The sequence below is a fragment of the Lepisosteus oculatus genome, chromosome 8 (assembly GCF_040954835.1).
Source record: "Lepisosteus oculatus isolate fLepOcu1 chromosome 8, fLepOcu1.hap2, whole genome shotgun sequence".
Classification (NCBI taxonomy): Eukaryota; Metazoa; Chordata; class Actinopteri; order Semionotiformes; family Lepisosteidae; genus Lepisosteus; species Lepisosteus oculatus.
The window spans coordinates 35208379-35230968 of record NC_090703.1 but is presented as its reverse complement, the minus strand read 5'-3'; the positions used below and the strand labels follow the sequence as shown (position 1 = coordinate 35230968).

Below are 22590 nucleotides of genomic sequence, written 5' to 3'. Positions count from 1 at the left end.
GTGATTAGTATTAACATAAAGATAAGTTTTTAAATGATACAGCATTGTTTTATAGAATTGACTTCATAGCAGCTTAACTGGCCGCCTATTTATATAAATACATCATTATGGTATGTTAGGAAATTGAAGTGAGGACCTTACGCAGAAAACCAGAACGTTCTCCAGAGGCGTAGTTGATATAGCAAGTCGAGGTCTGAAACCTGAAGGTAAACAAGCCAGTGCAGAAGTACAAAACCAGAAGCGGAGCCTTAAGCCGTGAGGAAGCCAAGAGTCGAAACCAGAACGATAACCAAAGTACCAAAACCAAAACCAGGAGACGTAGTCGGAGAGCAAACCAGGGTCAGGAAGCCAAAAGCCAAGTAGTAAGTCGTAGCGAAAATGGAAATAGCTCTAGCCAGGAAAAACCCTAATACTGAGCACTGGAGAGAGTGTACAGCAGTATTAAACTGGGTGGGGTAAATTGGTTAATTGGGGACCGTGCTGGAATGCAAGGTGAAAGTTCTCCGGGGTGTGGCGTAACATTGTATGATTTATCACAAAACATCAGTTACATATATAAATTTACATATATATAAAGCCTACACATTTATACCTTTAATACATGGGATATCACAAAAACTTAAGAAAGGTTATAAATGAGAGGATTCTATTTGGCACATCTACAGTAGCCCGGTTGATACTGAATACTTAAGTGATCCAGTGATGTCATCCAGCAGTAAAGACTTTAGAAATCTTACAAATGAGATAAGGCTATCCCCATAACAGCCCACCAATTAAATACTTTTATTTTGATTTTTAGGGCAAAAGAATCAGAAAATTGCAGCTACCTTTGAGGAAAATCTGGCACATGAGTTAAACCATTTGAACAATGAGCACAACACACACTCATACTCACCAAACAAAGTTTGACTACAGAAATTGTTATAAATGGGGATGAAGGTAAGAATTTTGTTCACCTAATAAAAACCAAAAACTCCCCCCTCACATGGAGAGAGCAATCCACACTTTTCTGGGAGAGGCCTCAGATTTTGAGGTGCTGAACCTCACATTTAGCTTTAACCCTCTCAGGCAAAGAGAGATGAGGCAAAGAGGACAACATCATCTGCAAACAAGCCCACATGATGGCTCCACATCTCACCATTTTGGGATGGTCAGACTATCAGGTGGTCGCTATGCCTGGCTCTTATATTGGGTCTTGGTGTCCCTAATCCGGTGAGAGTATTAGCTGAACCATCATGGAAGTGTAATTTACTGATCTATTGCATAGAAATGCAATAACACATTAGTTATATATTTTATGTTTTTGTTTTAATTTTCTTATTGTGTGCCTTATTTGTTTCACAGAAACACTACACCCATTGTCGTACTCCTAAAGATGTGTGACAGATAAAATAATTCATAACCTAATTTAACCTTTTTTTTAAATGCTATGAGATGAAGAGCTGGAGAATCCAGACTGAAGAATTGAAAAAAATGGACTGAGAGTTTACAATTGTCCTTTAAAAAATGTGGTTTTGATTCATGCACACTAACAGGGTCTTAATTAAGAGGATCAATTTGTTACTGGGCTTTCAAACTATTAAACATTAATCAATCAATTGGTAAAGCTAAATAATTTTAAATGACTAATGAAATTGATAAATTACAATTAAAGATCTGATATACAGAAAGCACTTTCTTTTTAATCTATTCAAACACTGCATTATGACAGCATGAATTTCTTTATACATTGCAACAGGGTATGATAGTTGAATTGTCATTGAGAGAGAGCAAAAGATTGGCTCTTTGGCAGTCATATTCAAAAGCACTCTAGTTCCCTGCATACAAAAGCACTCTATTATAGGATGTTCCCAAAACGTGTACAGTATGTACAGTAGGTACAGGGTAAATCTGTATGTGCCAAGAGTACAGTACATCTGAGACAGAGAGAACCTGGAGCAATCTTCAACTTCAACCAGCTTTCTAGTTCACTGTCCCATAGAAATTTAGAACTGGTAGGGGACTAATTTTAGATGAGAAAAGTCATACTGTATAGGAAGAGCTGCTGTTGTCGTAAGTACAGCTATTATTTTCTTTCATACTCCATTACCTTTTAACATATTTTTTTTAGAAAATCACCATTTTGTTTAAATACAAATGCACAAGTGAGACTGGACTCCTTATTGTGTTTTTTTGAAACACAGTAGGTAATGGCGTGAAATAAGTGGGGTTTAAGATGAATAAAACAGGAAAACCGAGAAAGCAAGTAAGTCTCCATCAAATCCTGGAATGTGTGCAGGCCATTGCAAGAATAAAATGTTATCAAGGGATTGTACACTTCTTGCTTACATTGCTTACATAACCTGTCAGTTAAAAAAACCCCAACTAAATTAGTGAAATCCCATTCTAAGAAAGTGGTTGACTTTCCTCCAAATGATCAGAGATTCTGTAATTATTGGACCCATTTAAAAGACAAAGCCTGACCCTTGGGAACAGGACATAATAGATCCCGATTGGCTTTATTTAAATCTGCTTGCCATGAAGCTGATCCTCCACAATCCAACTATGTTGTAAACAGTAAACAGTCTCAGGTGTGAAGTCTAGCAGTAATAGTAAAAATTAGGTGCACCCAGGCTAACAAAATCTTGCACAGTTGTCAACCAGACTCTTGGCTGCTTACCACTCTGAATGAAACTAGTGAAAACAGGATTATTTGTTCTATATATGTTGGTCTGAATGAAATGGGGATCATATAAAGTATAAAATTGATGGGAAGAAATACATTCTCTTTCATAATGGAAATCCTACCATGTAGTGTAACCATGTAGCAGACCATATCAGCTTTAAATAAGGCTAGACTTTAATACATAGGTCAGTAAAACCTTAGGGCTGTGACGAAGTGAGAATATGAGAAGGAAGAGAGGTTGATCTAGAAGATGGATTCAAGGAATAAAGGACAGGCATTGGGACTTCCGATTGACCAATGCAATCTACATTTAGATAGACTTCAAAAGATATCAGGTAAGTTTTTAATATGTAGAACTGACCTACATTACATATTAGAATTTAATGAAAGATTAACATTCGCATCTTCTAACGATCTTTCTATCCTTATTCTTCTTGATCCGCTCTTAAATGGTTTAAGTCTTACCTCACTGATCAGTGTCACTTTGTCTCTCTTGGTGAATTTGGTTCTGAGATTGGACTTGTTAAGTCTGGTATTCCTTAGGCCTTGATACGGGGCCCCCTACTTTTCAGCATTTACATGTTTCCACTTGGTCAGCTTTTAAGACAACATGGCCTCAACTATCATTTCTGTGCTGATGATACTGAAATCTACATCCATACCAAACCTGACACTGATGTGACTGTCTCTGTTCTCTCTAATTGCATCTCTGACACAAAACATGGATGACTCAAAATTTCCTTCATTTAAACTGTAACAAGACTAAAGTCATGCATATTGGCACCCCCCATCAACTTTGTAAAGCCAATGCTATAACCTTTTCACGCCCCACACTCTCCCTCGCAAACGACGTTTCATTCCCGGAACCTCTGCTTCCCAATCTCATCCCTGATTGAACCCAGCATTCTCACATGCATCAGATTCCTCAAATTCTCACTCCCTAACCAATCATCCAATCACACCCCTTTCCTTTCAGTATTTAAACCCCCTTCGCACACCTTCCCACGTTCACTATTGAGAAGCCTTTCTTAGTATTCATCAGTGCGTGTTTCCAAACCTTTTGACTGATCTCCCATTACGAATCTTCTGCTTCTGCCTCTTGACCTCGCCTTCTGGATTTTGCCTTTGAATTGTTTTGTATATCTCTCGTTACCGGACCCTCTGCCTCCCTTATTGACCCAGCCTTTGGATTTTGTCTTTTGGATTGTCCCTTTGCTACTCTGTGTCCTGTGGGATTCCGGTCACGCATAAGGATCCTCCTATTCCACGTATAGGTTCCGTGACAGAATAGTGAGCCATATTAAAATGGATCCAGCGGACCAGAGTCAACTTTCTATTCTCCTTGAACACTCCCGGAACCTGGACCTGCTAACTACGGCAGTCCAGCAACTAGCTGACCACTTTGCACTTCCTCCGACTCCCCCACCTGCAGCTCCTGCTCCTGCACCCCCGCTTCAAACACAAACTAATCTTCTACCCCCTCCCCTCCCGGAAAAATTTGATGGCGACTCCTCCAGTTGTCAGGGCTTTCTGACTCAATGTCAGATGGCTTTCCACTTCCGCCCAGACTGCTTCCCCACCGATGGAGAAAGAATTGCTTTTATGGTATCTCGTCTCTCTGGACGAGCTCTGGAATGGGCTGGACATCTCCTCTCTCGAAACGCTCCTGAGACTGCCAACTTCCACCTTTTTCAGACAGCTCTACAATCTGCCTTTGCGCAGTTGCACTCTCACCACCTCATTGTTGCACGCCTCACTTCCCTTACTCAAGGATCTTGTTCTTTTCAGGACTACTCTTCTGAATTCCGTTTTCTGGCTGCTCAACTCGCTTGGGATCACAATGCCCTGATTCACTACTTCCGCCTCGGATTATCTGATGAACTCAAGGATCACGTTGTGCACCTGCCCCTGGACTTCCCATCACTTGACTCCTTCATTTCTCGAGTTTTTGAACTAGCGCTCAGGATTCAACAGCGAAGGTCAGACAATCAAACCCCTCCCACACCCTCCCAACTGCCTTCCTTCCAGAGACTGACCTCTGAGGAAAGAGATTGCCGACTTCGTGAGGGGCGATGCCTTTACTGCGGTTCCCCTGATCACCTCCGAGCTGCCTGCCCCGGTCGCCCTCCTCGCTCCTATCCACCCGCTGTTATGGCCAGTGTCCGCTGTTATTGCTTCGTCCTGGAATATTCCCCGGTTGCCAGTCACCCAACCCATTCGGCTCCTCACTCTTGATGGCTCCCCCCTCTCCCCTGGTCTGTAGAAGTGGCAGACCCCTCCCCTCAATCTTCACATCGGTGCCACCCACCAGGATGTAATTTGGTTCTTTCTCATTCAATCCCCTTCTCACCCATTGGTTCTCTGTTTCCCTTGGTTACAGATTCACAACCCACACATCTCCTGGTCACAAAGGGAATTCACAGCCTGGGGTTCCCATTGCCTTTTGCATTGTCAGCTTCCTCAGAAAGTTTCCGTCTCCTGCATATCTCAAGATAACCTCCCCAATATCCCTTCCCAGTACTCGGATCTACACCTAGCCTTCAGTAAACAGAAGGCCCTATCCCTCCCGCCTCATCGCCCTTCTGACTGTCCTATAGATCTAATTCCAGGGGTTCTACCCCCTAAGGGCCATATCTATTCACTCTCCAACGAGGAGACTCAGGCTATGGAAGATTATATCCAGGAGTCCTTGGAATCTGGTTTCATCTGCCCCTCTTCCTCACCTGCCTGCGCCGGTTTCTTCTTTGTTAAAAAGAAAGACGGCTCTCTCAGACCCTGCATTGATTATCGCGGTCTGAATAACATAACTATCAAAAACAGTTATCCCCTTCCTCTGATTTCATCGGCTTTGGAATCACTCCGGGGCGCCACTATTTTTTCTAAACTGGATCTCCGCGGTGCTTATAATTTGATCCACATTCGGGAGGGTGATGAATGGAAGACGGCATTCATTACTACCTACGGTCATTATGAATACCAAGTAATGCCGTTTGGACTGGTTAATGCTCCTGCTGTCTTTCAGGGGTTCATGAATGATATCTTTAGGGATATCTTGCACAAATATGCCCTGGTATACCTGGATGATATTCTAATCTTTTCCCGAAGTCCCCAGGAGCATGTCTCTCATGTGCGCGAGGTTCTTCATCGTTTGATTCAGAACAAACTCTACACCAAATTGGAAAAGTGTACTTTCCATGTTACCAGAATCCACTTCCTTGGCTACATCCTCTCACCCCTGGGCATTGAAATTGACCCTTCCAAGACTGAGTCCATACAGAACTGGCCAACCCCCCAGAATTTAAAACAAATTCAACGCTTCCTGGGATTTTCCAATTTTTACTGCCGTTTTATTAGGAATTTCAGCTCTGTCGTCTCCCCCATTACAGCCCTGACCCGAAAAGGTCCTGATCAAGGGAAATGGACTCCTGAGGCAGACCAAGCTTTCCTTCATCTCAAGAGACTGTTCACCGCAGCACCCCTCCTCTGTCACCCAGACCCCAACCTTCCATTCATTCTCGAGGTGGATGCTTCAGCCAACGGAGTCGGTGCCATATTATCTCAATGTCATGGAGAGAAGGGTATCCTCCACCCCTGCGCCTTTTTCTCCAAAACATTGTCCTGGGCCGAGACTAATTATGATGTTGGAGACCGAGAACTACTGGCTATCAAGCTCGCCCTGGAGGAATGGAGACACTGGTTGGAGGGGGCCCTACACCCTTTTACTATTTTTACGGATCATAAAAATCTCTCTTACCTACAAACTGCCAAACGTTTGAATCCACGCCAGGCCTGCTGGTCACTTTTCTTTTCTAGGTTCCATTTTTTTCATTACTTATACACCGGGATCCAAGAACATAAAGGCTGACGCCCTATCTCCCCTCCATGATCCTCCTGGCTTTTTGGACCCTCCTGAACCTATTATACCCCCTGAGAGAATTGTGGCTGCTATTAGATGGGACCTGGAGAACCAAGTCAAACGTGCACTTCACAACCAAACCGTTCCCCCTCAATGTCCTCCAGACAGACTCTTTGTTCCTGATACCATACGCTCCACTGTTCTTCGCTGGGGTCATTACTCACTATTTGCAGGTCACCCCGGTGTCAAACGAACCTTGGAATTCATCTCTAGACATTTCTGGTGGCCTTCTATGAGGACTGATGTTACTGGGTACGTGCAGGCCTGTCCCATCTGTGCCATGTCCAAATCCTCCTGTCTTAAGAAGCCCGGTTTACTCCAACCACTCCCAACCCCTAGAAGACCTTGGTCCCACATCTCAGTGGACTTTCTTATGGATCTTCCTGAGAGTCAAGGCAAAACTACCATTATGGTCGTGGTGGATAGATTCTCGAAGTCGGCTCATTTCATTTCTCTTCCTGCCCTTCCATCTGCTCAAGACTTGGCTGACCTCTTCATTCTTCATGTCTTCAGACTTCACGGCATTCCTGAGGATATCGTATCGGAGCGAGGACCTCAATTCATTTCAAGATTCTGGAGAACTTTTTGCAAATCTCTTGGGACTTCCACATCTCTCACGTCTGGCTATCATCCTGAATCCAATGGACTGACGGAAAGAACCAACCAGGACCTTCTTACTTACCTTCGATCTTACGTCTCTGCTTCTCAAGATGACTGGGTCTCTCTCCTCCCCTGGGCTGAGTATGCCCATAACTCCCTCTCTTCCTCCACCACTGGGATGTCTCCCTTCTATTGCTCTCTAGGATACCAACCCTCTCTTCTCCCAGACTCTATTCCTGATTCGGATATTCCTTGCCTCCAGACGCGCCTCACTTTCCTCAAGAGGATTTGGAGACATCCAGATCCGCCCTCCTGAAGACCTCCTTGCGGCAGAAGACCACTGCTGACCGTCATCGACGACCTGTGCCCAGACTACGACGAGGACAGATGTCTGGCTGTCTACTAGAAACTTACCCCTTAGACAGCCTTCACATAAGTTGGGGCCTCGTTTTATTGGACCTTTTCGCATCCTCTCCCAGCTCACCCCTGTAACCTATCGTCTTGCTCTTCCTCCAACTCTCAGGGTGCACCCCTCCTTCCATGTCTCTCTCCTGAAACCCTACCACAGATCCCCCCTCTCCCGCCCTCGGCCACCTCCACCCCCCACCACGACTCATTGATGGTCTACCTTCCTACACGGTCAATAAGATCTTGGATGCCCGCTGGCTCCGAGGTCGCCAACATAACTAGTGGACTAGGAGGGCTATGGTCCTGAGGAACGTTCCTGGGTCTGTGAGAAAGATATTTTGGATCGCAGCCTCATTGATGACTTCGTTCGTACTCGCTCTCTGGGGTCGTCAGGAGCCTACCCTAGAGGGGGGGGTACTGTCACGCCCCACACTCTCCCACGCAAATGACGTTCCATTCCCGGAACCTCTGCTTCCCAATCTCATCCCTGATTGAACCCAGCATTCTCACATGCATCAGATTCCTCAAATTCTCACTCCCTAACCAATCATCCAATCACACCTCTTTCCTTTCAGTATTTAAACCCCCTTCGCACACCTTCCCACGCTCACTATTGAGAAGCCTTTCTTAGTATTCTCCAGTGCGCGTTTCCAAACCTTTTGACTGATCTCCCGTTACGAATCTTCTGCTTCCGCCTCTTGACCTTGCCTTCTGGATTTTGCCTTTGAATTGTTTTGTATATCTCTCGTTACTGGACCCTCTGCCTCCCTTATCGACCCAGCCTTTGGATTTTGTCTTTTGGATTGTCCCTTTGCTACTCTGTGTCCTGTGGGATTCCGGTCACGCATAAGGATCCTCCTATTCCACGTATAGGTTCCGTGACATAACCCTATCTGTGGATGGTACTGTACTTGAGTTTCAGTCAAAATTGAAAAAATTGGGGTGATATTTGATTCAGGCTTGACATTTGACCAACATGTGCAACATATCGTCAAAAGGTCATTATTTCACCTCAGAAATATCGCCAGTCTATGTCCTATATTACCACTAACTGTTGCTGAAAAGCTGAACAACACATTTGTCTACTTGATTTTCTTGAATTTTGTCTACTTCACATTTGTCAGATTGACTACTGTTAAGCTCTTCTTGCTGGGGTTTCTAAATCCACATTGCACAACTCCATTATGTCCAAAATTCGGCAGCCAGAATCCTGACCAGGTCTAGTGCAAGTGATTATATTGCTCCTATCCTGGAGTCCTTGCGCTGGCTTCCTGTCAGTTTTTGTGTTGACTTCAAAATTCTCATGCTCACCCACACAAACATGGGGAGAACATTCCACCACCACCTATGTACAGCACCCACCTGTGTGATGCGGCAGCAGCCATAGTGCACCAGAACGCTCACCACACACCAGCTAACAGTTGGGAGCAGAACAGAGTAATGAAGCCAATTCATAGATAGGGGTTATTAGGAGGCCATGACACTGGGGTAACACCCCTGCTCTTTTCGAGAAATGTCCTGGGATTTTTAATGAGCACAGAGAGTCAGGACCTCAGTTTTACATCTTGTCTGAATGAGAACCCATTTTTTACAGTATAGCATCCCTATTGCTGTACTGGGGCATTAAGACCCACTCAGACCACAGGGTGATCAGGGTGATCAGACCGCATTACAAGGCATTATTTCTACTACTGTATATCTAGTCCTAGTTGTCATCTCTGCAGTGCATGACCTGCATATAGATTTTTTGTTTAAAATGTATTTATTAAATACAAGGTGTTACAAGAACATAAGGGACTTAAAAGTCAACAAAACTCGAGGTTTTGACTATATTATATAAATTACACTTGGAAACAAGAGATTTTATTCATATACTCATAGCAGTCATGCTAACAAACTCTACAAGCAGCCATTCAAGGTAATACCCATTGACTGAAGCATTGCAAATGTCATACAGGGCAACAACTCTGAAACAAGCAACCATAGACACATTGCTCTTACATCTATTAATTGTAAAAGTATGGAAAAGCCAATTGGAATAGAGCTTTAGGATCATCTGCATGGTAGTAGGATTGTAGCTGTAGTCAACACAGATTGAGAAAAGATAGATCTTCTCTAACTATTCTGCTAGAGTTCTTTGAACAAGCAACCTTATTAATGGATACAATGAAGAATATGATATGTTTAAAAAATGGAAAAGCTTGTCTTGAAGTTATCTTTTTAAAATTTGACATATTAATGTTATTTATGTGACACCATAATGCTTTAAACAATTTCAAATTGTCCTTTGCCTTGTTTTTTTAATGTGAAAAAATGCAATAACATATTTACAGACCCAACAGGCTGAAGCTCAGGCATTGAGTTAAATGGAGTTTGCTCTTTTTTACTTATAGAGTGTTTAAAATTGATAGATTTATTGTGTCAACACTGACAAATTAGGTGATCTTTGCATCTTTTGTGTCCCTTTTCCTGCAGGTGATTTTCTAAATAACTTTCATCTGACTTGAGTAAAATGGGAACCAAATGCCATGTGGAGCTGAAAGACTCATCTAGTCTGCGATTAATTTAAAGATTGTATGTTTTTACAGCAGCTGCCGGTTCCACAAACACCAGAAGAAAATGAAGTTAGGTTAATTTTCATCTTTTTGGATAGGCCATACAGCTTCAGCATAGAAAAGGGTTCTTTTGCTTGTAGTAGTAAGTCACCACTTTAAGACAGGTGTCATCAAACAAAAAATAGTTCCAGGCGTCCAATTCCCCATAAGTGAATCCCATCATGGAACAAGCATATTATTCTCCAAAGAGGAATTGACATTACATGGGTTGTCACGACAACCAGCCGTGATTCAAAGCAGCTCTGATAGGTCTCTACCTCAGGCAAGCAGCTAGCCTTGAGATCTGAGCAGATGCTGGGCAAGCCAGCCAATCATAGGTGAGCAGGGAAAAAGATGACATCATAGGCAAATTAGGGCAAACAGTGAAAGTGCTTTGTTTGCTGTCTCCGCTTTTACTGCCTTTCAATGAATCTGCAAGGCTTGGGGCAATAGGCTAGTTGTCTCTGTCTGAACCCTACAGGAGTCTGTTTATAATTAACAGGCATATATCTTTATCTTCCAGGGTATCTGTGTACTATCACTGAGACTGGTAAAGCAGGATTTTTATAGAATCTCTATTATAATTTACATGAACAAAGAACCACTTTTACTGTACAGGGGACCACTTACACATATTACATTGCTTTGGCACTGCCATTTAATTATGGTTTAAAGCTTTAATGCATCCTTCTATTTTAATACTACATGTGTATATAGTCATTCACAGTCAAGGCAGGTATTTCATTATCCTAAATGTGTCTTTTATTGATTAACAATATAACATCAGAGCACATTTTACACACATAAGTCATGCACTCCGATGTATTTAATCATGGTAATGTTATAGGTATGTTCAATAACTTACAACACTTTGCTGTTTTGCCCTTTGCTTGTAATTTCAATGTAAGGAAACACATTTTCTTTATCTAAAAAAACATTTTTCCTGAGTGGATTTGATGTCATTAATCAAACCCATTTTGATAAGTAGCTTGGGTCTGTCAGGAGACTGTGGAAAGGGAAAAAGGACGGAACAGCTACTGTAGCTTCTCTTATAACGAAACACAAGTTTTGGCTGACAGTTCCTTTTCATATTTACCACCCACAAAACTTACTCTAGTCTGTCTTGTGGACGTTTTACTAAATTAGACCCCGTTAAGAAAGGCATCTTTAATCACCCAGGAAAGCATGTACTGTACAGCAGGCAAGAAGGCTTGGATTCATAGCAAAGTTATATACCGAAAGGATTAATAAAGTAAATATTAATGAAACTTAATTTCATGGGGCTTTTGGTAACATAAAACAGGGTGTTTTTTACACCATGCATAAATGCAGTTCATTTTTGTGGTGAACAGCTTTAGAATTTGGACTCAGCGCCTTCTGTTTACTATTGCAGTATAGATTGTATTTACTGTGGAAAAGTTCCACACTGATGACATTTGCTGCTTGGATGACTCACTGAACCTGAACTCATAATGTTTGCCAGGTATTTAAACGTGTCCATTGTGTTCTACAGTATGTACAATTGTCGGTGTTGTTACTACCCTGGATTCCTCGAAGCATTTAATTTATCTTTTGTTTCAGTTTTCATATTCTGTCCTTTTCTGACTTATAACTTTTCTGGCTTCATACTAGTATTGCTATACTACCTTGTATGAACTTTCTGACTTCATACTAGGTATTTCTGTACCTTGTTGTTTTTATGTTAAAAGATTGCAGTTACGATTTTGTTTGTTTACACCCCTCTAGGCACCCCTGGAGCTAAATTATTAATTTTAAAAGAACAGTTCACTCCATGAAAGCTACTCCAGTTTGCCTTAAAAATGAAACAGTTAAAAAGCTAAATAAAGTCTAGTATCTGCACTGTAATGTTTAACCAGAGACGTGTTACAATATTACCAACCATTTTGTTAATTAATAATGTAGACCTATACTAATGTTCAAAATAACATTCTTCGAGACTGCAAAGATTCACACATAGTCACTTTCACACAAAGCAAAATAAAAAAAATCCAGCTTCCCTCTCTGCTTCTTACTCAGTGTTGTCAGCTCCCAAACAAAAGACTAATTCCGTCTGGTTCTTCCCTAGTGCCGTTGGCATTATTATCATGTTTATTGTCAGCCAATGGGCTGGGCTGCAAGGATGACATCATGGGCTAGGGAACAGCAAGAAGCCAGTGAAGCATCCAGCCTGTTCAACAGCCAGGGTTTGGGGTCAGGGACCGGTCTGACAACAGAATGGCAATCCTGCCGATGGACTGTCACTAGGGCTTTGATATCCTGCGATGAATTCATCAGAACACTGGACCCAAAGGCTGTATACTGAGCAAAAGAATGACAAGATATAATTCAGGTAATCCCCAACATCTCTTGGTTTTAATAAGTTGGATTTGGACAGAGGCATTTTCTGTAGGGTATTTTTTCTGCTTTTGGTTCCTGCTATAAAAGGAAGCACTATTGATGTGCACTTTGTCTCTCTCTGCTATAAAAAAGCATGTATAACTAACAGCTTAGTGATGTTTTCTGGTGGCTTTTCAGGATTATTCCCCCACCCCTGACACATCCCTTTTTCCATATAGAGCATCTTTGTTATTGTGTGAGATTGAAAGCAAGAATAGGTGCATTGAATCAGTACACTGTTCCTACTAGTGTGTGCAGCAGCAACTGCATTGGCTTGTTAAGTAGAAAAATGAAGGAAGATGCATTGCTAATTTGAGGACTGAGTGAGCTAATGCATGGTTTAGTTGTCGAATGATTGGTTCCTTTTCATTTTAGGCCAAGAAATTTTTTTAAAAAGAAATTAATCTTTTAAGGCTATTTATGTTGCTGGATTTTTATGCCATTTTACCATGCTTTGAAAGACTCCAATCATATTACTCTCAATTTGAAAGCAAGGGCTGACAGGAGATGCTATCTAGAAAGGGTGGTATGGTGTTGGGCATTAGAAATATGCAGTGTCTGAATTTTTTTGTGTACATTATGTGGATGGAGATGGTTTATCCTTCCTAGTTACAAGGTCCACAGAAGCTCTCTTATTTGTGCAGAATGACTGCTTACTGGGGTCAATCAATATGCACCTATTTCCCAAGCAGCCAATGAAAGCTCTATTTTTCAGTTGGCAGGCTGGGCTTATTCTGGGGATGTGCTTGACAAAATTCAACCTGAGAGATTGTGAGTTCGGGTTTTAATTGGTTTGAGAAATTCACCCCATTCCTAGAAGTGGAGCCAGTCCATGTTAGTGAGCAACATAAATGGTGAGATATTAGAGTGTTGTTTTATGATAGGACTGGGGGATGTTGCCATTGCTGCTGTGTCATCATGCAATTTGCTGCACAGATTTAGGCTAGGCTGTTCTCCCAGTACAAAGTAATGTGACCAGTACTGGTAACCATGTGTGTATTTGGTCAATCTGCATTCATTAAATAAAGTGGCTTGATGTTTAAATGTCATCCAAAAACTGTCTAAACTCTCCCATTAAATGAAGTGAATAAAATAGCAGATCCCATCTAAAATTTTCCTGCATTTCTTCTTATCTCTATCAAACTAACAGCTACATGTTCGTGACTTTAGATTGGATTTTTGTTTTCTCATTTGAATGTTGAGTCTGAAAACAGAATCAAAGAAATATATAAGATACATACTACAGTAAAGGAATTTTTAAGTGGAGGATTTATTCTGTCTGCATCTGAAATAGTTTAGCTGAAAAGAAGGAAGATATTTCTGATTTGAATGTTCTGTTTTAAAAACAAAGATAGAAAAGGTATTTTTTTTAGCAAGGAAGTGTTGAGGTGGACATGGGTATAGTATGATTATTATACATACTATACAGAAGGTCGATATATATTCTATATACTGTAGTAAATATAGATAGGTATATTATGTTTATTGAAGTTGTGGCTCTCCAGGATGCTCTGGAGGTCAAAAGTTTGCCTGTGCTAATAAATGGCTTTAATATGCGTTATTCACTTTTTAAAAGTGGTGAGGTTTAGTAGGTAATATAATTTTCTCAAATGGATCCATTTTATTTTGTCATGCCTGTGTCTTTTGAAATTGGATTACTTGAAACCAATGCATCTGTATTATAGGTACTTGCTTCTTATTATTTGGATATAAATTTATCCTCAGGTCATGTTGCTGCAATAGTGATTAAGGTCAAGAAAAATGTGTCCATTTTTCATCTTTTTCTTTGAACCCTTGCAGTGTAGGTCACCCAGGAAGATTGCTTAGATTGAGCTGATTGTTCTCTCTCTAGTAATAGAATAAATTGGGTTTGGGTTAAGGTTTGGGTGCAGGAGACCTGTATTACAGGGTTCAAAGGTGCTTCATCATCTAAGGAACTTATTAAGTGAATGCATGAAAGATAGCCAATATTGGACCGGTTAACTGTTTTGTTTGGGCCTTTAATATTTTATTTCACAATTACCTCAACTTTGAGCTTCATGTAGTATTGCAATCTTCCAACAAAAAATTCCTAAAAACCAAAACCAGTGCTAGAATTTGTATTTTATCTGAAGCATTATAACAAATGGACGATGGTACTTTTAAGCTACAGATGCAATGAAACCTGCATGCATTCATTGACAGAGAATAGAGGGTGAATTTGTTGAAACATTTCTGATCCTATATTAGTTTAGCTGGGAAGGCTTTAGATTGGTTTTCATACGTTAAAAGATGATAAAGATAAATCAACACTAGGAGATGGTCCAATTGGTGTTTTGCAGAGTTCTATCTTGAGACCCTTGCTGTATATACAGTACATTACAACTTGATATGATCAAAAAACTTAATTTCAGGACAAACCAATCTGACAAAGTTCTAAAAGACAGACTGAAATCCATCATTTTGTTTTTAATGGGTTAAAAATAACATTCATAAAACAGTTATTGTTGTTGGGCACAGATGATCAAAAAATGATTCTTTTAGCATCACTATTGACAGAAACCTTGTTATAATATCTTCAGATAGTAATATTCAGATAGTATCTTAAGAAATTGGTTGTCATTTTTGACATCTTTTAATAGGTTCCATTTGATTAATGTTTTAAACCTGTGTAACTAGAACTGCTTTTTATAATTTGAGAAATACAGATGTACTTAAAGGATGTGTGGCTTAGGGATTGAAGATTGTTTCCATGTTGCTATAACATACAGTAAACCTAGAGTTTTTATAAATACAAATTATAATTCTTTATTTCATATACAGGTACCTGATAACAAACCCAGTAGTTTCCAGCCTATTCAGAATGTTTTTTCAGGTTATTGACACAAACGTTAATATCTGTTCATATCATCCTTTGTTTAAGTTTACATTAGCTACCAAGTTTTCAAATTAATTTTAAGTGTACAACAATGACATTTAAAATCCTACATGAGTCAGGGCTTTTCTAGCTTCAGGAGATACTGTATTTATTCCAAGTGCTCCTAATTGTTCACAGAGACCTGAAACTGCTGGTTTACCCCAAGATAGTTTTTATTCTTTAAGCTGTGATGTATTTTTGGAACTCCACTTCAATCTGTTTCAGCACTATAAAAATATACTGTATAGATATACCTATATAGATATACCTACTGTATAATGTATATAGAAACACTAGCTTGTATTCTGCAAAATTAATATAAAATCCATTCTTATTGGTTCAATTTGTATGTCATTCATAGTGACTGGATATGTATTTTCATATACTTGTTTTTAATTACATTATTCCTCAAAGCCCAAACATAAAGGGTGCTAGATGAGATTATTATTATTTTTTATTATTAATAATTTAATAATATTATTTAGAATAATTTCATTGAGATGGTCTATTGGATTTTTTCAGTATTTGTAGTCCATTCAATAGTTTCAATTCCTGAACAGAAACATGGCTTAAATATTATTATTTTAATTATAAAAATTATATCTTTCAGTTGCAATCTAATTAACATCTACTGTTTTTAAACATTCGTTTGATAAATTGATAATACCTTAGAAGTTGAAATCAAAATTATTCATGGTTAAAAATGGTCAACATCAATGAGGTATGCTTTCCAGGAATGTAAGAAATAATGAAAGGAGTAACTCTGAAGATTTTAATTTGTGGGGGGTTAGTTAAGTTAATATGTTAAGTTAATATGAAAGAATGGGATGCATGAACAAAGGAATTCCATCCTCCAAAAGATTTCATATGAAAACATTTATACTGTTCCTCTACCTTTTGTGTATTTAATAATAGTGCACAGCTGCTAAAATCTCCATACAGTATGTAGAAGATTTTCAGTATGTGATTGGATTAGTTCTGCCAATATCAATACAATTCAATCTCACAACTTCATCATGCTTTTATTTTTTTGTCTTCTTACCATAAGGATCTGTTTAGTCTTAGACTGGAACCGATTAAACTGCAGACAGAAAGAAATGCAGACAATATGCATGCACGGGGTGAAGATTGGTCATCTCTTCACAGAAACCTAATGAATGAACATTTACCTCAACACTAGGGCTTAATTTTTCATCTTAATTAGCATGTGAGACAGCTTAAACTTCAGCAATCAAATATTACAGCTGGTCCACATGTGACCTTTGTTAACCTTAATTCAATTTCTTTTTTTTACACCTAGGAGAACGTATTAAAATTTGATTAAACTGGTATTTTTCTTATTATTTGAATTTGTATGTTTTTGAACTGTTTGTTACAGAATAATCACCAACAGTCATTTACATAACTATCAAATTAAGGATTATAATGACATTATTCTTTCAATTTGTAGACCCCAATTTCTCTTAAATATAATTTTAAATTCTATTCCAGAGCAGGTGGAACAATATATAAAATGGTGGGTAGCTGCGTCAGCATGCATAGGCTGCAAAGGAACAAGTAATAGGTTTATTCCATGCTGAAAAAACACCTGAAGAAGGCTCCACGGCCGAAACGTTGCGTTTTCTCTCTTCTTTTTTTCAGCATGGAATAAACCTAATGCTTGTTCCAATATGCAAAATAAAATACACAAAAATGCGTAATACACTGTGAGGCAAGAGTTTTTACAACCCACTAAGAATTTGTAGATTCCATATCTTCCAAAGTTAATTTCAATATTCCTGTTATAATGGATGTGTTTTAACTTTTATAGTACGTATACAAGTGTTGATAGAGACAAATTTAATTAAGTAAATCTGTTTGATAAACAATTATTTAAGCCTCCATTAAAAGCAGTCTTCCCATGAAAAATAATATATACCACAATCTAAACCGGTTAAAACAGTTTTTTCTATACTTCTCACTGATGGAACCAGTTTGTTTTTTGGACAGGACAGAAATGTGAGATTGAGTATACTGTAAGTAACGGTTTTAAAAGCTAAAAAGGCTAGATTATCTTCCATTACCAAGACTTTGAAGAACAAAGAATTTGCTTAGCATCCCCAACCTCCCTATCCTGTATGGTCTGAGGAGTGGATTTTCATTACAGGTTGTGGACCATCTGGCTATTTCACAATGGCTGATTCCAACGCCACACCTAATATGTTGCATTTCTGTTTGAACTGTGTGTATACAATACTCTTCTGTTCATCTTTTAACTCCCACAATCCAGACATATCCAGACATCTGTAATAGAGCCATGAACAATTTGGCACTTGGTCATATTTCTATTTGATCGTAATCAATTAGTCTTACAATTCAAATTTAGATGGTACTTGACAAAAACGGAAATACCTGAATATATCAAATTGTTTGGTATCTTGTAGGCTTTAAGGAGGTTTATCTGTGTCAGAGAACATCATTGCATTATAACTAATAAAGATATATTCAGTACATCTTGATGTAGGGTAAATCCAAAGGTTTGGAGTCATGTACACTGAAAACATTCATTTTTGGTACTTTTGGTATTCTGATCTAATTCTAATTCTGATCTATAATTCTGACGTCACAACATACTCACTTGGTTAATTTTTCTCCTCTTCAGAATGATTTTGAATTTGAATATAATCACGTTAGTTCTACTGGTATGCAACTGATGCTTTCTTTTTGAAAGTCAATAACTATGATGAAAGGAACAGTTATAGAGAAATACACTGCACTGGACATTCATATTGTGCAGGATAATGAAAGATCAAATGCTTCCATCTGATCCTAGTGCAGTTTGTGTCTTCTTTGAAAAGTGAGTGGCTTGAAGTAACCCCATGTGATCCTCTACCTGCTCTGTCTTTCAGATAAAAAAGAAATCAAAATCCAGGTTAAGATCAGGATTTGCTGATTTTCATTTTATCTGATAACATACAACCAGGTCTAAGAAGATAATGAAATTATTGATTTGTACTGTACTTAATTATTGGTTGTTAACACTAGTGAGCATTATTTAATCTATAATTCTGTTTAATTGGTGATTTGCACCTATATTTTCAAACAAATAACACCCTTGCACACAATTAAACACTGTTCTTTTTAGTATACTGTATTTGAAAATCAGTGTCCTTTGAAACTAGGTGGTGAACAATATTTTGCAAAGATTTGAAAGTGGTGGTTATCCACAAGTCTATTTGCCCAGCACACTGTGCTACCTTCAGTGCCCCATTATTTATAACTACAAAAAAAATCACTTTTTAATTAAATCAGAATTGAAACACTCTTTCATGTTCTTTGATTTACACAGGGTGCTTACTGTGATAGTATGTCTATTCAAATAACTGCATTGTGAGAACTGTGTCCCATGGAGTGATTACATTTGATTGAATTACAAATGGAACAATGGGTAACATGTTGATATGCTTAGTAACACACAACAGAAGTCTCGGAGTGACTTTTATGTGTAGGACACAGCTGCATAAAGCTATTCGGTGTCCATTGTTCTTGTCTTCTCCTTGGTTCCATTACAGTGTGTACTGAATTTCATCACTCCACAGTGTGTTTTTCACAATAAATTTATTGTAAAAGGACTACACACTTTATAGCACTCCTGTATTTGTCAATAGCAGTACGCACACTTGGCTACATTTGTATCTTATAATGTCGCCATGATGATGAAGGTCAGCAATTCAGTGGAATACTCCTGTATCTCTTTATGTGCGCAGATACGTCTAGTGTCAGTCTGGGGCAAATGTTGAGACAGTTTTACAACAGGCCAAAATCCAGTCCCAAGCACTCCAAATCTTTAAATTTAAAGCAAATTTTAACACTTCAGAAGGGTTTTCTGAGGATTAAAAATATTTATGGTAGTATACAGTATGTTACCTTTTATGAAGAGTGCAGTAATTTTGAGGAAGATTTGATCTAAATGCTTTGAGAATGTTTCACTGTGGGCGGAGGGCCACAAAGAAGAGCATACGACATCTTAATCAATAAATAACACAGGGCATATTATTCACAAAGCTGCAGCCCTGCAATAAAGTTTGCAATACTTGGTTCAGAGAAAAAACTGTAGTTACAGCTGAGCTGCCACTAGGTTCTAAATCCTGTAAATAGCCACACTCTGGGTGAATGGCTTTATTATTGGATAATTAGTGAAAGAATAAGAATTCAACATACTCACAAGGGTGTAATTAGGTTTTATTTGGTATTGAAAGGGTGTGCACAGGGATTGGAAATTTTGAGTGCTGTCTTTTTGTTGCTGTATAACCTGAAAAGGCCTACAATCATGCTTCCTGGACTTCATTTCAAGGCTGTTGAGTTTGTGTGTGCATACCCTAGGGACTGTCCTGGCTGAGGGTACAGTCTGTTGCAGACACAAAGCAAAACCTTGAAAACTTTTAAAATCCCAGTTTTTTCTAAAGAAAACCAGCACTATTCAGTTTGTTTTGTTTAGCCTTAGCTTCAATGCCCAATGATGGATTGATGAAGTTGCTAATAGGCAAATCAGAAAGTAACCTACAGTATAAGCTCTTGCACTCAACAATTAGTTTTGGTGTAAAGCATTTTTCAACCACTGTTTCAATTGTCCCAAATTACATGGGAAAGAAAACAGAACTGAAATGGACTCTAGAAGGAAACTCTTTACCTTAGGAATCAGACCATCATTTAATACACAAGACTGAAAATCAATAAAAAAAAGATAATGACATAGTATTTCAGACTAAGACAATCATATTGTTCATTGGATTGGTTCTATCAAACTCTGTATAGTTACTTAGAGTTTGTCGTGAAGAACTTAGAATACAGTAAATAATAGATGTGTACTGAGGGAGATCAGTTTTCCACTAAAGCGAGATCTATTCTCTAGGATCACAAGATCTGGCTTTTGTTATTCTAACTGAACACTTAATTGGGCTGATTAGTTCACTAGTCAGAGCTATAGTTTACAGCTTTATTTTTTTTCTGACTGGAACATGTTATATTCTGTGGCTTTACTTTGCTCACCAATGCCTAAGGCTCAGACTTTATGCTCATATAAAGTCCTGAGCTCGTCTTACTCATAACCCCTGAAACAAAAAATGCAAATTTCCAATAGAGCTGAGGATTTAGATTAGATTTAAAATATCCTTTGAGACAGAAAATTGCATGGGGAGACAATTCACGTATTCAATAGTCTGAAAGGTATTGACAAAGTCAAACTAGGGGACATCGTCAGAATCAAAGCAGTACAATGATTTGGGACTCAAAGGAAATGAAGTTCACAAGTCTTCATGAAAAAACTTGTTTTTTTGGTCAATTCTGAGTGACAAAAATACCCTACTTTAAGGGTATAGTTTCAGCGTACAAACCTCTCCTGAACTTGCTGTCATGCCCAGTACACCTAGAGGGCACTCTACTTCTCTCCTGTTCCTAGTTCCCTGTGATTATTCATGTCTTTCTGGTGTGTCTTGTTGTGTAGCCTATTTACTTCCTGCTTCTGCGCTGCTCCTCGCTCAGCATTGAGGTTCAGATGTCCCGAGACCTACCTAGCACCAGGTCACCAGTGTCCATGGCCTGAGGGCATACTGTAGGTTTCTATACACCATTTCCTGAACAGCTTAGCCTGGACTAACCCCAGTCTCACAGCTACGCATAGGGTCTGTTTTCGTTCTCCTGCTATTCCACGGTTTGTCCTTCCCAACATCCGTGAATCTTACTTGCCATTACTTGGATCAATTAATGATAAACAAATACAGCAGGGAATGACACTGTACCAGATACTCCCAGAATGAACAATTGGACCTTTACACAAGGTAAAAATAATTACATTTCAGGCAACACAACTGAACGACAGCATTGGTACAGGGTTGATACCAGTTACAAACTCTCATTACTCTCATCTGACCTTTTAAGCTGAAATCAAATTTACAAATATGCCCCAAATAGAAAAATGAAATCAATTAACTTCTGATTAAGAATTCAGTTGGAGCAAAAACTGGATTGAACTGGAGTTCCTCCGGGACAAGGGTTTGGAACTACTGCTTTATAGAAAGCTCTGCTCTCAGAATGTGAAACTGAAAATTATATATCTTAGTGTATTTTGTTTTGTTTTCCAGTGAAGAAGGTACTTGTAAAGATAATTAGAATATTAAAATAGTCTCTAAATGTATGCTTTTTGCACTAACATTTTTTTTCATTTTTCGTTCTGTTCTTTTTTTACTGCAGAAGTACAGTAAACAAACTCTTGACAGAAAAGCAACAACAAAGCAATGACTGACATCTAAACAAATGGCAAGCATCACTACAGAATTTTGTGGTTGGACGTTTTAATTCTGCTTCTTTACTGCTCTGTGAGGATCGTATCCAGGAAATTTAAGGTTATGCCTTATTCCATTGTTTGCCTTCATGGTCTTTAAGGTTTTTCTGAAAGTTACAACACTTGAATATTTGCTGCTCATGTGGATGAAATCTACAGTTTGTAACAGATGTTCATGTTGGTGCTCTGCGGTGTAGAATGCTTGTGAAGTTATTTCTGCAGCAGGCCCATGGGTTTACCCTTGTTACTAGGTTATTCTGTTTTGCAGCAGTTTGTTAGGAAATTAACTTGGTTTATTAAGGAACTAGATAAAACCTTATCATAAGATGCAGAACCAATAAGTGATAGATCCTGTAGACACCTGTTTAAGTGTGTTGTTCTATAAGATTTTAAGAGCTCTTTAAGTAATCGCTTTCATGGTGTATGATGAGGACCAATCATAGGTCCAACATCCTTATCTGTGCTGATTGCCTGCTAACAATATTCAAAGCATTAATTCAAATACCTAGGGACTAGTGATCTCCTATCAGGGGAATCTATGTTTGGTCCATGTATACTGATACTGGAATGAGAATACTATAGTTATAGCTTATATGTACTTTCACAAAAAGTTGTCAATTTGTTTTAAGCCCTCTGACCAGCAATACAGCTTGTGCAGTGAGGCATTGCAACTTGCCAATCACAGGAAAGCTTGTTAGGTGCACTTTTACCCAACAAGATCCAGGTGGAACAATGCCTGATCAGGTCACCTTTAAAAAAGACTTAATTCAAAGCTTAGGTCACTGCAAGAAAAAG

General features: G+C 38.9%; 1 protein-coding gene across 3 annotated transcripts in view; it reads left to right on the top strand.

Annotated features, from left to right (window-relative positions):
* The first annotated feature begins 11599 nt into the window (after nt 1-11599).
* Nucleotides 11600-22590, top strand: part of LOC102691808 (serine/threonine-protein kinase PAK 3) — a 63088-nt gene continuing 52097 nt past the window's right edge. For 2 of the 3 annotated variants that reach the window (XM_015351136.2, XM_015351133.2), the window contains exons 1-3: nt 11600-11666; nt 12270-12533; nt 21705-21856. The gene's annotated coding sequence lies outside the window, so the exon portion shown is untranslated. The remainder of the gene's footprint in view (nt 11667-12269; nt 12534-21704; nt 21857-22590) is intronic. The other variant, XM_015351134.2, reaches the window with a different exon arrangement.